Genomic DNA, 16,558 nt, shown 5'->3' with positions numbered 1-16,558 from the left:
TTTCCCCATTGACGTCAATGTTAAATTGGGGATGTCCCAAAACTCTCATTTTCGTACTACTGATATACAACCTGAACAAATTCCAAATTCCTGCACCCTCAGCCGAGTATCCTGCGTCAGAGCGATGACGGCCCAGGATTGTAACTCTTGCCAAAGAAACTGCTTCGGCACATCCGATGCTCTGTAATAGAGCATGGTAGATGAATGAATGAATAATTATGAAACATCCTCAGTTACATTTGTTTATGCAGAACATATAAATAATGTATACATTATGTGTGCAAGAGTGATTGTAACAGCAGTAAACTTTTCTTCTTTTTTTATTTTTTTTTAAAGAAGCCATTTAAGCATATCCTTCTCGGATAATAAAATGGACCAAAACAAAAAAAGGATGTATATTGATTGCAAAAGTTTACAAATGCGGAATGGTGACTTTTGTTTGCAAACATTCAAATCGGCTTCTAACCTACCTTATTGTGTGATGTAAACAAGCACTTCAGTCTTAATCCTCTGCACACCACAAACAGAATAATCAGCCACCATATTCACAACAGAATTTCAATATTAAATCATTTACACAAATGGAGACCATTCTGTTTTTGTAATAAATTAATTTTAGGAGTTATTTATTATTTCAGCAGAAATGAAGACCAAAGAAAATTTCTCTCGATAATGGCATGCATCTCTGGGTCAGTAATAATCAACACCCTAAAGCTGGAGCTTTGAGAAATGCAATCTCAGATGCTCGATCAGTCGAGTGGATATACTTTCTCGCTTAGCATTCCAAGTGGTTGGATTTAGACCCGAATTTCACGAAGGAAGCCGAAGAGTAATTTCACCTTGATTATGAATAAATCATTTATATGCAAGAACATACAAGGACAGAAATACTACTAGAATGGCGCTCACTCGGTAGAGTGCATAACCTCCCCCATGCAATGCCCGATCCAGTAGAACATATCGGGCCCAATAAATTTTTGAAACATCATGCTATACATCGTTTTTGGCCGCACCTCTTTATGGTGAAGAATCACTTTTAAATCAAATGATTCTCGTATCCGGATCTGGATTCAGATCTTCACCAAAATCGAATCTATTCGTCGTTATCAAACACCCAACTGGTCCCCAAAGTTTCATCCGAAGCCGTCCCCCACTTTTTGAGATATCCTGCACAAAAACAGACAAACAAACAGACAGAGAGGGGTGAAAACAACTTCCTTCCACCTTTGGTGGCAGAGGTAATAATTATAGGCATACAAGAACAGAAACTAAATAAGCTCGAAAAATAAACAACTCACAACAATAATTATAATGCTACGGGCCAGCAGGGGAAGCGAAGGAATAAGGGGGACAGACTGAAATCAAATGGTGAGGGATTATTAAAAGGAAAAAATAAAATGAAAGAAATGAGGCCTCGTGTGAGGATACCAAGAGTGGGAGGACATGAAGAGCAAAAGTCAGAGAAAGTACTTCAGAGGAGATACGACTATTATCAACCACAGTAACTTGTAGAGCCGCTGTGGCGAATGAGGAGCATCTAGTACAGCAGGAGAGTCTTGGGGGTATCAGCACAATTCAAGGCAGTGACTTGAGTTGAGGTGTAAGAGCCCTGCCACCATTCATGGTAACTATCCAAGGAATATCGAGGTTACAATGCCAGAATATTGCCAGACGATATCCTAGGAATATCGAGGGTTTAAAATATCGTAGGTTGTACGTGCTCAACTATCCTGTAACACATCGCATGCAAAGTTTTATAACATTTCATTGTTATTGTTATAACATTTTATTGTTACATGAAATGTTAAGTACATTCCTATGAGCAGAGTTATACAGTGCCGATAAAAAGTCTACACCCCCCTTTCGAAATTTTCACCTTTTGTTGCCTTATATCCTGGAATTAAATTTCATTAAATCAGACTTTTTCCACCTTTATTTATACATTCCACCCACAACTTCCAAGTGAAAAACAAAATCTATAAATTTCAGAAAAATTAAATAAAAATACAAAGCTAGAATATCCTCATTGGATAAGTGTCCACCCCCCTTATAATAGCAATTGTAAATTAGCTCAGGTGTAACCAATCACCTTCAAAATCACACATCAATTTACTTGGCCTTCACCTGTATTAAATTGAAGTGAATCCTGGAAAAATCCTGGAGGAAATCCTGCTGCCCTCTGCAAGAAAGTTGAAATTGGGACAGAAGTTCACCTTTCAGCCTGACAAAGACCCGAAGCACACAGGCAAAGCAACACTGAAGTGGCTACGGACCAGAAAGATAAATATCCTTGAGTGGCCCTGTCAGAGCACTGACCTAAATCCAATCTAAAATCTGTGGCATGACTTGAATATTACTGTCCATTAACACTTCCCACACAACTTGACTGAGCTTGAACAGTTTTGTTCAGAAGAATGGGCAAATATTTCCCAATCAAGGTGTGCAAAGTTGGTAGAGACCTATCCAAACAGACTCACAGCTGTAATTGCTGTTAAAGGTGCTTCCACCAAGTATTAACTCAGGGGGGAGGACACTAATCCAACCAAGATATTCCAGTTTTGTATTTTATAATTAATTTTCAGAAATTTGTAGAATTTGTTTTTCACTTGGAAGTTCCGGGTTACGACGTGTAAATAAAGGTGGAAAAAAGTCTGATTTGATGCAAGTTAATTCCAGGCTATAAGGCAGCAAAAGAAGAAATATTTGAAAGGGGGTGTACACCTTCTACAGGCCCTGTATGTGCTGGATGAAATAGTATGTTAAATGAAATGGTACTGCAAAATCAAAGATGGGTGATGAAAAAGTTGACCAGCTCATTGCAGAACTGGAGCATTTATGACAGTTACTGAAGGAGCAGCAGCAGGGGTTGACACCTTGAGCATATCTGCAAGGTCTGTGAAAGGAAAATTAGCCCATGATAATGCTTTCCAGCCAACGAATAGAGAAATTTTGAGACCATCCAAAGAAGCCATCCAAGCCGTCAGTGCAAGAGTCGGTAGCGGATGTTCGCAGCCAGGCGTAGTCCCGCAAACTGTCCCGGTGTCCCCCTCTTATTTTGGGAACTTTATCATAAACCACTTGGGTGGAAAGGCTTGAGTGAAACCAAGAGTGCAACACAATTAACCTTTTTAAAGCCCATGAAATAATGTAAATTGGTAGATCAACTTCAACTTTCTCGTCACTGGGGATGGGTACTTTTGCTTGCTGTATGACAACGTTGCAGTAAAAATGACAATATTCAAGCAGGGAAGTGTCAGGGCTATCTCATGTGATTGCACACATCGATCTTTTTTCACATGCTCTGAAATAAATGTAAATTCTAATTTGGTATGAGTTCTCATTGCCTCCCAGTATACTAACCAGAGAGTTGGTGTCAAAGCCACCCAATGCTCGCCTGTTTATACATTTTTCGTTTTTAAAAAACTAGTTTAATAATATTTTTTATAAAGCATTGCAGTGAAGTCTGATCCAAATAATTTTAAAGCAACATATGTATTTGTATATTGTAATCAGTAAAAAATAGTGTGGTCGATAAAAACATTAGAAAGGAAATAACTTGTACCAAAAACTTTAACATTTTCACGGTCACGCTGACGCTGACGCTGACGCTCACGCCGGGGGTATCGCTATAGCTCTCTGTTCTTTGAACAAGCGGGCTAAAAACTACATGGGGAATTGAATTCTATGAACTCTCGAGTTACATCCACCATTGAAGGTGGACAGGGGTGATGTTTTCAACCCTGGCTGTCTGTTTGTCTGTGAGCAGGATATCTCAAAAAGTTGTGGACGGATTCGGATTAAACTTGGTGGACATGTTGGGTGTGTGACAACGACAAACTGATTCCATTTTTGTGAAGATCCGGATCCGGATCCGAGAGTTTTTCAAGTGATTCTTCACCACTGAGAGACGGAGCCAAAAACTATGTATCATATGAAGTCCCAAAACGTTGTGGACGAGTTATGACAAAACAAGAACTAGTTACATGCGTTGCTTAGGCGACAAGAACAAACTGATTCGATTTTGGTTAAGGTCCGGATTCAGATCCGACCTATCAGTGGCATACAAAATGTAAACTATTCAGCCTGGCGGAGGTATGTGCTCTTCCGAGTGCCATTCCTTTTTGCCAGGTGTCATGCTATGAGCAATTTTTCATTACTTTGCAATTTTTTTATTGACAAGTATGTTGATCGCCTCCAGTTGCTTGATACGGCTCAGCACGGCACGGATCGGTTCGACTCAGCACGGCTCGGCTCAGCTCGATATTTACTGTTTGTGTTATAACTTGTTTGTTACTTGGCAATTTATTAATTTTTTTTGACAAGTATGTTAATCACCTCGGCTCGATTCGGCTCAGCTCGGCTCGGTATGTTTGTTTGTTTGTCTGTCTGCTCACCTCCAGCCCAAACCGCTCAACTGACCGTTCTGAAAATTTTGGAGAGTAATGTCACCGACCCTGCGACGGCCCCACATTGAAGTTTGTTTGTTACTTGGTTCAGTCGACACAAAAGGTCTACATAGTCCAAGAGGCCGATTTGAGCCAAAGTTTCTAAAATCCTCAAATTTCATCCGATTGACTTGAAAATTTAACAGGACTTGCATGTCAGGTCAATGAATTAAACCACCTATTACTTTTAAGGTTAACATAGGTCAAAAGGTCAACATAGGCCATAAGGTCAACCCAACATAGGCCAAATTAATAAATTGTTTCTAAAATTGTCAATCTTCATCTGCTGGACTTGAAATTTGAAGACCATTTGCACATGAGGTCACTGAATTCAACCACCTATTAATATTGAGATTTATATCGACCAAAAGGCCAATTTGAGCCAAATTTCCGAAAATCCTCAATTTTCATCCAATTGACTTGAATTATTTGAAAAGGATTTACAGATCAGGTCAGTAAATTCAACCACCTATTATTTTTGAGATCACCATCAGCCAAAAGGTCAAAATATGAAAAAAGGCCAATTTGAGCCACATTTTCTAAAACCCTCAATTTTCATCTGATTGGCATGAAATTTGAAGAGCACTTGCATATCAGGTCGGTGAATTCAACCACCTATTAATTTTGAGGTGAATATAGGCTATAAGGTCAAAATAGACCAAAAGGCCAATTTGGGACAATTTTCTAAAATCCTCAATTTTCATCCAATTGACCTGAAATTTGAAGAGCATTTCCATATCAGGTCAATGAATTCAACCACCAATTAATTATTTTTTATGGTCAACACAGGCTTAATTTATAAATAAGGCCAAACACTATGTCTGTATACTGTGTATCATTATGTCTCAAATAGTTGAGGATGAGTTATGACAAAAACATGTAGATGGGTTGGTTAGGTGACAAGAACAAGCAGATTAAATTTTGGTTCAGATCCAGCCCATCAGTGGGACACAAAACGTAAATTATATTATTCAACATGGCGGAGGAATGCGCTCAACCGAGTGCCATTCTACTTTGTTCCATTTTGCCAAGTGTCGCTCTGTAAGTGATTTTTCATTTGGTTATTTGTTTGTCCGCACAGAACTTTAGTGTTTTTTTCTGCCACCGCTTGTCGGATCGAGATGAAATTTTCACCATAGTAGTGACTACTCATGTGGAATGTTTTGTTGATAATTATGACGTCATAGGTCAAGTGGTGTGGCAGCCATGTAGGAAAAACGAGAGAACTTTGGACCTCTGTATCTCTGAAATCACACAAAGGAAAAATTGAAACTTGGCACATGGCAAGCACTCCTTATGGGGAATGTGTTTTTTTTTAATGACATCATAGGTGCCTTCATTATGACCTCATAATTGCAAATGTAGAACGCTACATCTGATCAGTATGAAATTTTTTACGTGTCATCTCGGGATAAAATGGTGCACAGAATTTTTTTTTTGATGATGTTGTCAGTCATATGACTTGTCAGCCATATATATATTTTTTAATCCTTCAAAAATCTTCTTCTCTGAAGTGTCTGAAGTGATCGAGGTGAAACTTTACATATATGACTGCCTATCCATGAGGAACAAAAGGTTCACATATACAATGTCATAGCTCAGATGGTTTGGCAGCCATCTTGGATTTACCCGAAAACCTATAAAAATAAATTCTCCAGAACGGTTGGACAGATCGAGGGAAAACTTCACACAATATTCCCCAAGACTTTGGTGTACAAGTTTGTAAAGGAATAATTGATCGCTCACATGGTTTGGCAGCCATATTGGATTGAAGAAAAATATTAAATAAAGGTTTCTCTGGAACTGCTTCATCAATCGATGTGAAACTTCACAATTATGATCTTGACGTGATGGGGAATACATGTTTTAAATTTCAACTTGATCAGATGCATGGTCTGGCAGCTGGAATTATTTATTTATTTATTTTTTATCTTTGTCTGTTTTTTTTTTTTTGTTTTTTTTTTGAATCAGACTCACTTGGCTATGCCTCGATGACTTTGAGGGTAGAGGAACAGCAGCTGAAATGTGAATCCCATCTAGGTTCCTCTTTATGACTTCATCTTTGCTTTTTACTTGTTTGGGTTCCTTCTGATTATTCCAATGCAGGACTTTGGTCTTCCATTTGATTTGAATTCAATTTATTTTCATCCCATTCTAAATTTAATGAAATAGGACTGTAAAATGTCATGAGTCAGGGTCAGGTGTCCAATCAAAGTGGGGTTGCACCAAAGCAGGACGTCTTGGTACCCGGTCATCACTGGCAGCAGTTATAATGTGGCAGTTCCAATTATGTTTCTTATTAATTTCACAACACACCAATACACAAATGCTACACAAAATACACCGCACAAAACTACACAAACACCGCACAAAATAAGCCCTGGCGAGGGTCTGCAATCAAAGATTGCTCTTTTTCTTGTTTACATTTGAAAATGGAACAATGCATTGTTTATCATGAAAGAAAAGCAGGTTTTGATTACAACCAATGCAGAGGAAAGAAAACAGTCATGATTAATATTTGAAGTCCAAAAAAACAAAACAAAAAACTCAAACCTATCCTATTGACGGCCTTTTATGCAATACACCAGTGATAAAAATGGAAGGTTGTACACTTGTACGTAATTTCGGTTTTCACCCGACTTCTCAAGGCGGAATAATGTGCAAATACAGGATTTATGAACAAACTCTATTTCACATGTGCATGGACAATGGACAGGTATTCACATATTATGTGAAGTGTATACAGCAGTGCCTTCAGAAAGCATTCACAACCCTTGACATTTGTCACATTTTGTGTTACAGCCTGAATGTAAAATGGATTAAACTTTTTTTTTTTAAATGTCACAGATTTATAAACATAATACCCATAATGACAAAGTGAAAACATAATTTTAGAATTTTTTACAAATTAATTAAAAATGAAAAGTTGAAATGTCTTGCATCAATAAGTATTCAATCTCCTGAGTCAATACTTTGTAGAAGCGCCTTTGGCAGCGATTAGAGCTTCGAGTCTTCTTGGGTATGTCTGTATCAACTTTGCACATCTGGATTTTGGGATTTTCTCCCATTTTTACTTGCACATTTGCTCAAGCCCTGTCAAGTTGGATGGAGAGTGTCAGTGAACAGCAATCTTCAAGTTTTTCCACAGATTCTCAATGGGACTTAACTCTGGGCTTTGGTTGTAGTGGGGAAACTTAGCTAAATATAGCATAACAATTGTGCATTTTGTGAGGAAAGCACCAAATTTGGCACACTAGTAGCCTATCATATTATGAACAGATTTGGATATTGGGCCATCTCAAATTCAGCCACTGATGGCTGTGGCAGCCATTTTCCACTGCCATCAAAAATTTTGAGATGGCCCAATATCCAAATCTGTTCATCATATGATAGGTGACTAGTGTGCCAAATTTGGTGCTTTCCTTACAAAATGCACAATGGTTATGCTAAGTTGCCCCACTATTGGGCGAATCAAGGACTTTCACATTCTTGTTCTGAAGCCGTTCCAGTGTTGTTTTGGTTGTACGCTTGGTGTCATTATCCTGTTGGAACATAAATCTTTGCCACAGTTTGAGGTCTTTTGCACTATGAAGTAGGATCTCCTCAAGGATTTCCCAGTATTTGGCTCCATTCATTGTTCCCTCTATCATTTCAAGTCTCCCAGTCCCTGCCACTGAAAAGCTTCCCCATAGCATGATGATGAAACCACCATGTTTCATGGTAAGGATGGTGTTAGATGGTTGATGAGCTATGCTCAGTTTTCGCCAGATGCAGCGCTTTGCATTCAGGCCAAATAATTAGTCTCAAGAATTTTCGTCTCATCTGACCACAGGAAATTTTGCCTCATGCTCTCAGAGTTTTTTTTTTACACGCCTTTTTGCAATCTCCAAGCATGCTGCTATGTGTGTTTTTCTCAGGAGTGGCTTCTGTCTGGCCACTCTCCCATAAAGCCTCGATTTGTGAAGTGCTGCAGAGATTCTTGTCCTTCCGACAGGTTCTCCCATCTCAGCCAAGGAACTCTGTAGTTCTGTCAGAGTAGTCATTTGGTTATTGGTCACTTCACTGAACTAAGGTTCTTCTTGCTTAGTTTGGTCGGATGGCCAGCTCGAGGAAGAATCGGGATTGTTCCATATTCTTTCCATTCCCTAATGATGAGGCTCATCTAACTGTGCTCATGTGAGCTTTTAACACTCCAGAAATTGTTTTATACCGTTCCCAAGATCTAAACCTCCGTACAATTCTGTGTCGGAGTTCTAACGACAGTTCCTTGGACTTAATGGTGGAGTTACTGCTCTCAGAAGTTACAGTTAAAATGTAGCAACTCTGAAGTTTCAGCTTAAATCCGGGAGAATGGTACCATGCCAGCCGAGGCTGCATGTTGGCAAGTTAAGGATTATTGGGTAGCTGAGGAGTTTGCGAACAGGCTGAGTGGGGATTTGGGGGGTATGGGTGCTTTTGGAATCCTGAAGAATTCTGGAGTGCCTTCAAGACCACCATCCTTGATGTTGCCGGTGGATGTCTTGGAACTCAACAAAGGGCGAAGAAGAATTTTGCCTCAAGGGACACTGGATGCCCTTTACCAGAGTTGCAGGGCCAGGCTTAATGGTAGAGCTGAGCAGTTCAGGGAGCTGAGGCGTAAAACTGTACGTGTGCCAAGGGTGGACAAGGAGGACAATGTGCGAGGAATCTGTGAGAGAGTAGAGAATCCCCTGTGGTCAAGTTATTCTCGTCCTGCTTACACGGGAATTCACGCATTGCGTTCCTCTTAGCCCATCCCTTGGTGAACTGCAGTTAGAGCGGAGGGTGGTGGGCTCTTGACAGAGGAGTCCGAAGTGAAGGGTTGCTTGGCCGGTTACTTTCAGCAGGCTGATCCACCAGCTGTCGAGTTGGATGTCAGGGCTGTTACTATCCCTATTGCTAACCATCCAATCCACTGTGATCCACCTTCGTTTGTCGAAACACAGACTGCGGTGAACCGGTTGAAATGGGGTGAAGCTCCTGAGATCTGTGCCATCCAATGGTGACCTTCTCAAGGCTGGTGAAAATTCTGCACTCATGTGGTTGCGTGCAGTTCTGTGCTCTGCTTGGAACACAGGCATCATCTCAACTGACTGGAAGAGGGGCCTTGTTGTCCCTCTCTGGAAAGAGAAGGGTGATCACCAGGACTGAAACAACTGCCGAGGGGTGACGCTGCTCTCAGTGCCGGGCAAGGTCTTTGCTCATCTTGATAGGGTTCGCCACCATCTGCTTGAGCACCAGCATCCAGAGCAGTCAGGCTTTACACCAAGGTCAGGTCAGGTATGGGAGCATGCACCGGAGCAGCGTGTCACTGTGTCCACTTTCCGTCGGTACTCCAGAGGCCTCCGTCTGGCCATCCCCCAGGCAGATGCCTGGCCCATCCCCATCTCCTTGAGATGCTGATCAACCTGCTGCAACCACGAGAGATGTGGTCATCCCATTAGCCTCTTCCACTCACGAGGGTCCCTTGCTGAGAGAATCTGGTGAGCACGATCAGTGTCAGGAAAACGAGGCACATGTCCATACGGCCAAAGCTGACGCTCACAAACTATGCAGGTAACAAATCTCATTGAGTCTCTCTCAGCAACCGCCTGTTGGAAACAAAGTCCGATCAGCGATAGCCAAGGATTCTCCGAAGAGACCTGGTACCAAAGGAATGAAGTCTCCATCTCAGATCCCTGGTCAGAGTCTGTCTCACATCCGTAGAGCAAGACTGGAAGCACTAATGACCTGAAGACTCAGACTTTCGTCCTCCCGCACAAGTACCGGCAGCGCCACACCCATGATCCAGTGAATACATGATTCCCCAGGCCCCACCCAGATGTCTGTTGCCCTCTGGCTCACAGCCAGCAAAGACATGAATATCGCTGCCAAGGAAAGTGAATCTCCCCGTGACAAACATCCTCGCCACAAAAAGGTACAGACAGGATAGCAGCATCCAAGATGTCATTGAAAGCCTGAATCTTCGTTTTGACCCAGGAAATCCATAATCCCAGCAGCTCCGACTCCTCATGCAGCACCTCGACGGCCCCCAAAAGGATATATAAAGTCTCCGCAAAGATAACTGCATCATCTGCGAAATTAAGGTCAGAGAATTTGACATTCTCAAACGATGCACCGAAGCTTGATCTCTCCAACATCCTCCCCAGAATCCCGTCCATACAAGTGCTGAAAAGTGTGCGCGCCAGTTCACACCCCTGACAAACTTCCATAACAACTAGAAATAAGTCACAATTGGTATCACCACATCTCACAGCACTCTGAGTACCAGAATATAGTTCAGACATCAGATTGATCAGTTTGGTGGCACCCCACAAAGACCAACAATCCTCCAGAGGGCATCCCGATTCACTGAATCGAACGCTTTCCAGAGATCAAAATAGGCTGCAAGCAGCCCCTGCCGAAACTCTCGTCTGCGTTCGGTGAGGACCCGAAGAGCAAGGATACGGTCAATCATTGACCTCTTTGGTGGAAAGCCTGACTGCTCTGGATGCTGGTGCTCAAGCAGATGGTGGCGAACCATATCAAGAATTATCCGAGCAAAGGCCTTGCCTGGCACTGAGAGCAGGGTCACCCCTCGGTCGTTGTTGCGGTCTTGGCAATCACCCTTCCATTTCCAGGGAAGGACAACAAGGGCCCTCTCCCAGTCAGTTGCCATGATGCCTGTGTTCCAGCCAGGGCAGAGAACTGCATTCAATGACATGAGTACAGCATCTCTGCCAGCCTTGAGAAGTTCAGCATGGATGCCACAGATCCCAGGAGATTTCCCCCATTTCAACCGGTTCACCACAGTCTGTGTTTCCACAAATGAAGGTGTATCACAGTTGATTGGAGGGTCAGCAATCGGCATAGTAACACCACTGACATCCAACCTGACAGCTGGTGGATCAGCCTGGGACAGCCGCTCAAATTAACCGTCCCAGTGGGCCTTCACTTTGGGCTCCTCTGTCAAGAGCTCACCACCCTCCGCTCTAACTGCGGTTCACCGAGGGATGGGCTTGGAGGAACGCAATGTACGAATTCCCCTGGAAGCAGGATGAGAATCTCTTGACCACAGGTGGTGCTCTATCCCCTAACAGATTCCTAGGATATTGGCCGTATTGCAGAAACTGTATGTCCACCCTTAGTGCATGTACAGTTTTACGCCTCAGCTCCCTGAACAGCTCAGTTCTGCCACTCAGCCTGGGCCTGCGCCTGGGCAGTGGTATCCAGTGTCCCTTGGGAGACAAAATTCTTCTTTGCCCTCCGGTGAGTTCTAAGACGTCCACCAGCAACATCACGGATGGTGGTCTTGAAGGCACTCAACAACTCTTCAGGATCCCCCAAAGCACCCAGACCCCCACAAATCTCCACTCAGCCTGTTCGCAAACTCCTCAGCTACCCACTCATCCTTGAGGCTACAACATCTAGCCGAGGTTGGGAAGGTAACATTCTCCTGGATTTAAGCTGCAACTTCAGAGTTGCTACAACAATCCTGTGGTCAGCATTGAAGAACTGAGCACTCTGGTAGACCATGCAGTTCTGGACCATCCTCCAGTGACCATCAACGAGCACATGGTCATTCTCTTTTGCTACACCACCAGTGTTGGAAAACCAAGTCCAGCGATGAGCTTGTGGGCGCTGAAACCATGAACCAGCCACCAAAAGTCCATGACTTCTTGCAAAGTCAAGGAATTTTACACCAAAGAGGTCAACTCACAGGTTAACAAAGAGATCAACCAAAGAGGTCAGGAGTGGCTTGCAGACGATGTTGATCCCTGCAAAGTGTTTGATTCAGTCAATCAGGATGCCCTCTGGAGGATTCTTGGTCTTCATGGGGTGCCAACAAAGGTGATCGATCTGATGTCTGAACTCCAATCTGGTACTGAGAGTGCTGTGAGATGTGGTGATACCATCTCTGATTTATTTCCAGTTGTTACTGGAGTTCATCAGGGGTATGGAATGGCCCCCACACTTTTCAGTGCTTGGATGGACTGGATTTTGGGGAGGATGTCAGAGAGATCAAGCTGTGGTGCATCGGTTAGGAATGTCAAGATCTCTGACCTTGATTTCACAGATGATGAAGTCATCTTTGCAGACACTCTGGATATCCTTTTGGGGGCCCTCGAGGTGCTGAATGAGGATTTGAAGCAGCTGGGATTACGGGTTTCTTGGGTCAAAACTCAGATCAAGGCTTTCACTGACATCTTGGATGCTGCTTTCTTGTCTGTACCTGTTTTTGGTGAGGATGTTGAGTTCACAGAGAGATTCACATTCCTTGGCATAATATTCATGTCTCTGCTGGCTGTGAGCCAGAGGTCAACACACATCTGGGTTGGGCCTGGGGAGTCATGGATTCACTGGATCATGGGGTGTGGCGCTGCTGGTACCTGTGCAGGAGGGTGACGGTCCGAGTCTTCAGGTCCTTGGTGCTTTCAGTCTTGCTCTATGGATGTGAGACTTGGACTCTGACCATGGATGACACGGACTTAATTCCTTTGGGGCCAGGTCTCTTCGGAGAATCGCTGGTCAGACTTTGTATCCAACGAGCGATTGCTGAGAGACTCAAATGAGATTTGTTACCTGCATGGTCCGTGAGTGTCAGCTGCGGCTGTATGAACATGTGGCTCGTTTTCCTGACGCTGATGCTGCTCACCAGATTCTCTCAGCGAGGGAGCCTCGTGAGTGGAGGAGACCAATGGGCCGACCTCATGCCTCGTGGTTGCAGCAGGTTGATCGGCATCTCAAGGAGATGGGAATGGACCAGGCATTTGCCTGGGGAATGGCTAGATGGAGGCCCCTGGAGTACCGGCGGAAAGTGGACGCAGCGACGTGCTGATCTGGCACATGCTCCCATACCTGACCTGACCTTACTGCTATGATATGCACTGCCAACTGTGGGACCTGGTATGGAAAGGTATGTTTCTTTCTTTATCATCTCCAATCAATTGAATTGGCCACAGGTGGACTCCAATGAAGTTGTGAAGACATCTCAAGGATGATAACAGGAAATTGGATCCATCTGAGCTCAATTTGGAGTGTCGTAGCAAAGGCGTTCAATACTTATTGACGCAATACATTTCAGTTTTTCATTTTTAATTTGTTTGTAAAAATTTCTGAAAACATGTTTTCACTTTGTCATTCTGGGGTATCTTGTGCAGATCGGTGACAATTTTTTATTATCAATTTAATCCATTTTAAATTCAGGCCATAACACAACAAAATTTGACAAAAGTCAAGAGGTGTGAATACTTTCTGAAGGTGCTCTGTATATCGTCTGAATTGCCAGTACCCATTTCTTGGAACACTCAACATCCAGCATATCTAACTGAACATGTCGAAACGTTATACATGTCCATACCCGTGGTGGTTTATCCCGCGTGCCGGCCTTCAAGTAAGATAATTATCTTATTATATTATAATATTATATTATAATATACTGTTTGTAATGACATATACAATGGAGTACAAGATTGCACAGAGTCATTCTCAAAAGCCTCAATAAATTTCGATGTTCAATCAAATCAATCAAGGTGAGCAATCACAAAGACAGCAAAATCATGCACTATTGCACAATCTTAGAGATTTTAATATCCATGCTTATTAAAATTACTGTAACGGGTGGAGAACATCAAAATGATATACGAAGCAAGTCATTTTTGCATGTCACAAAGCTATGGCACAAAGTGTGTAATACAGTTCCCTCTGTAGTGCACGTAGTACAGTTTCCATCATATACTGTAATAATAATAATAATAATAATAATAAATATATATATATATATATGCATACACTGTATACACTGACACTGCTCAATAAACATGAGTGCACTCCAGTGATTATTTACTGGCGCATCCACCGATGTAAAATCTTGTAATCACATGATGATGCTGTGTCATTAAATGAATCGGTGCCTTTAGCGTACCTTGTAAAAAAGAGACACAAACGGGGAATGAGAGGGGATAGAAATGCAGAAAGAGAGCAAGAGAGGACTGGCGGACAGCGTGAGAACGGACAAACGGAAAAAGATAAAGCGAGATTTCGCTCCCTTCCTCCTTGGTGCTGAAACGGTCCCTCCAGTGCGGCTCGCGTGACGTCAGCACGCAGCGGACAGTTTTTGTCTGACGTCATTCCGTGCAATGCAACATCATTACACATTTTTGGTTGAAATTTTTTTTTTTTTTTCCTTTACTTCAAATGAAGAATTTGAATTGGTCAAGTATCAAGTATCAGATCAATTGGTCAAGAATTGAATTGGTAAATTGAAGAATTGGTCAAGTATCCAATCAAAAAAAAATTTTTTTTTTCTTCCTTTGCTTCAAAGAAAGAACGAATGACGAATATAAATCACGGACATTGAAGAACTGGGATGGTGTGTTGAAAGCAAGAAACGAAACATATTAAAAATTCACTTTTTTTTTGGTTTTTCCTTATTAATAATACTGGAAACGATGTGGAACGACCGACGTCACAGTGGTAAAATATGTGACAATGAGAAAAATGCACAATAGATGAAGTGGCATGATAAAGGGGAAATGGTGACAAAGCAATACGAACCGTCAGGTAGTTATTCTTTGGAAGTTCCATATACTTAGAGCTTACAGGGTACAAGTACAACCATGAAGTTTGCAACAGATTGAAAGTTCATTATTCATCAATGGGCTGCAACCTGAGATTAAATATCTCCAACAGGATCTGAGATACACCTTCCAAATTCGGTGACCAATTCGTACAGAGAAAACTACTCGAGAAAGAGTTTGATGGGGTGGGGGCACCGACAAAAATGGTTCCGGAGTTTATTGGGGCCAGGTTGTTAGCCAGGTGGAGGGAAGTCTTTGTTGGGAAGTCTGTGTCATGTGCTCTGATGAAATATTCCCATCGAACGGTCCTTTCTCACCTACTGGACAATGAACCAATATTAAGGCATCTCATGATCATATTTCATTGGCAAACACATTCCGTCACACTTCACGGTGCCAAATGAAGCCGATCATTTCATATGGAGTAACACTGGGACACAAATTCATGATTATGTATATTATATATCAATTCATAGTATCGAGTACGCAGTAACACAAATGAGTGTACCAAAACACACGCATTTCAGATTGATCATCTGTCATCAGTCCCATCGTCGTCAACATCGACGCGCCACCACTCCGCAGGCACTGTTCTTGGTCAGTGGTGGTATGATGATTGCAATCCTTACATCCACAAAAATCGTGACAACACAAACCCCACCTATGACATGAGCACAGCCATCCTTCATAATGAGTTTTCACACAGCTCCAATGAACATTCTCTTTGAGGACACACTCTGGGGTTGGGTCCATCGTTATTACCCTCCCCGAAGGAGAGTGTCTTGTCTACGGGTCCGTTTGTTTGTCCGCAAAGAACTTTCGTGTTTTTCTCCTCAACCACTTGTCAGATTGAGATGAAATTTTCACCAGGGGTGCGACTACTCATGCAGCATGCTACAATCATAATGATAACGTCATCAATAGGTCACGAGGTGTAACCATGTTGGAAAAACGGAAAAAAAACTTTGGACCTCTGTATATCTGAAACTGCACCAAGGAAAAAATTGAAACGGCACACGGCAAGTACTCCTCATGGGGAATGTGATTTTTTATATATATATATATATATATATATATATATATGACGTCTAAGGTGCCTTCGTTATGACGTCATAATTGCATATGTAGAACACTACATCTGATCAGTATGAAAATTTTTGAGAATCATCTTGGGATAAAATGGTCCACAGAAAAAAAAAATTGAATACGTCATCGGTCACTTGAATCTGAGGCCATATTGTTTTACAAAAAATAAAAAAAACCTTCAAAAATCTTCTCTGAAGTGGCTGAACAGATTTAGGACAAACTTTACAAATAAGACCGCCTATCCATGAGGAGCAGGCTCACACATAGGACATCATAGGTCACATGGTTTGGCAGCCATATTGGATTCACCCCAAAAACCGTTAAAAATCTTCTTCTCCACAATGGCTGGACAGATTGAGGGGAAACTTCACACAAGTGTTCCCCAAGCCTTGGGTGTACAAGTTTACCGAATAATTGATAGGTCACATGGCCTTGCAGCCATATTGAATA

The 16,558-nt window shown here is 42.2% G+C and overlaps 1 protein-coding gene across 3 annotated transcripts in view; it reads right to left on the bottom strand.

Moving 5' to 3' along the window:
* LOC147028980 (ras-related protein Rab-39B-like) overlaps positions 1-16,063 on the bottom strand; it is an 88,611-nt gene extending 72,548 nt beyond the window's left edge. Inside the window, exons 1-5 of one of the 3 annotated variants that reach the window (XM_085879876.1) lie at positions 14,368-16,063; positions 2,125-2,179; positions 1,014-1,167; positions 471-510; positions 72-181 (exon numbers count right to left, since the gene is read on the bottom strand). The gene's annotated coding sequence lies outside the window, so the exon portion shown is untranslated. The remainder of the gene's footprint in view (positions 1-71; positions 182-470; positions 511-1,013; positions 1,168-2,124; positions 2,180-14,367) is intronic. The other 2 variants (XM_085879878.1, XM_085879877.1) reach the window with 2 other exon arrangements.
* Positions 16,064-16,558: the final 495 nt, after the last annotated feature.

Source organism: Eptatretus burgeri, chromosome 4 (genome assembly GCF_056783735.1).
Source record: "Eptatretus burgeri isolate ZD-2024b chromosome 4, Ebu_testis_v1, whole genome shotgun sequence".
NCBI classification, from domain to species: domain Eukaryota; kingdom Metazoa; phylum Chordata; class Myxini; order Myxiniformes; family Myxinidae; genus Eptatretus; species Eptatretus burgeri.
This window is presented reverse-complemented; position numbering and strand designations above follow the sequence as displayed.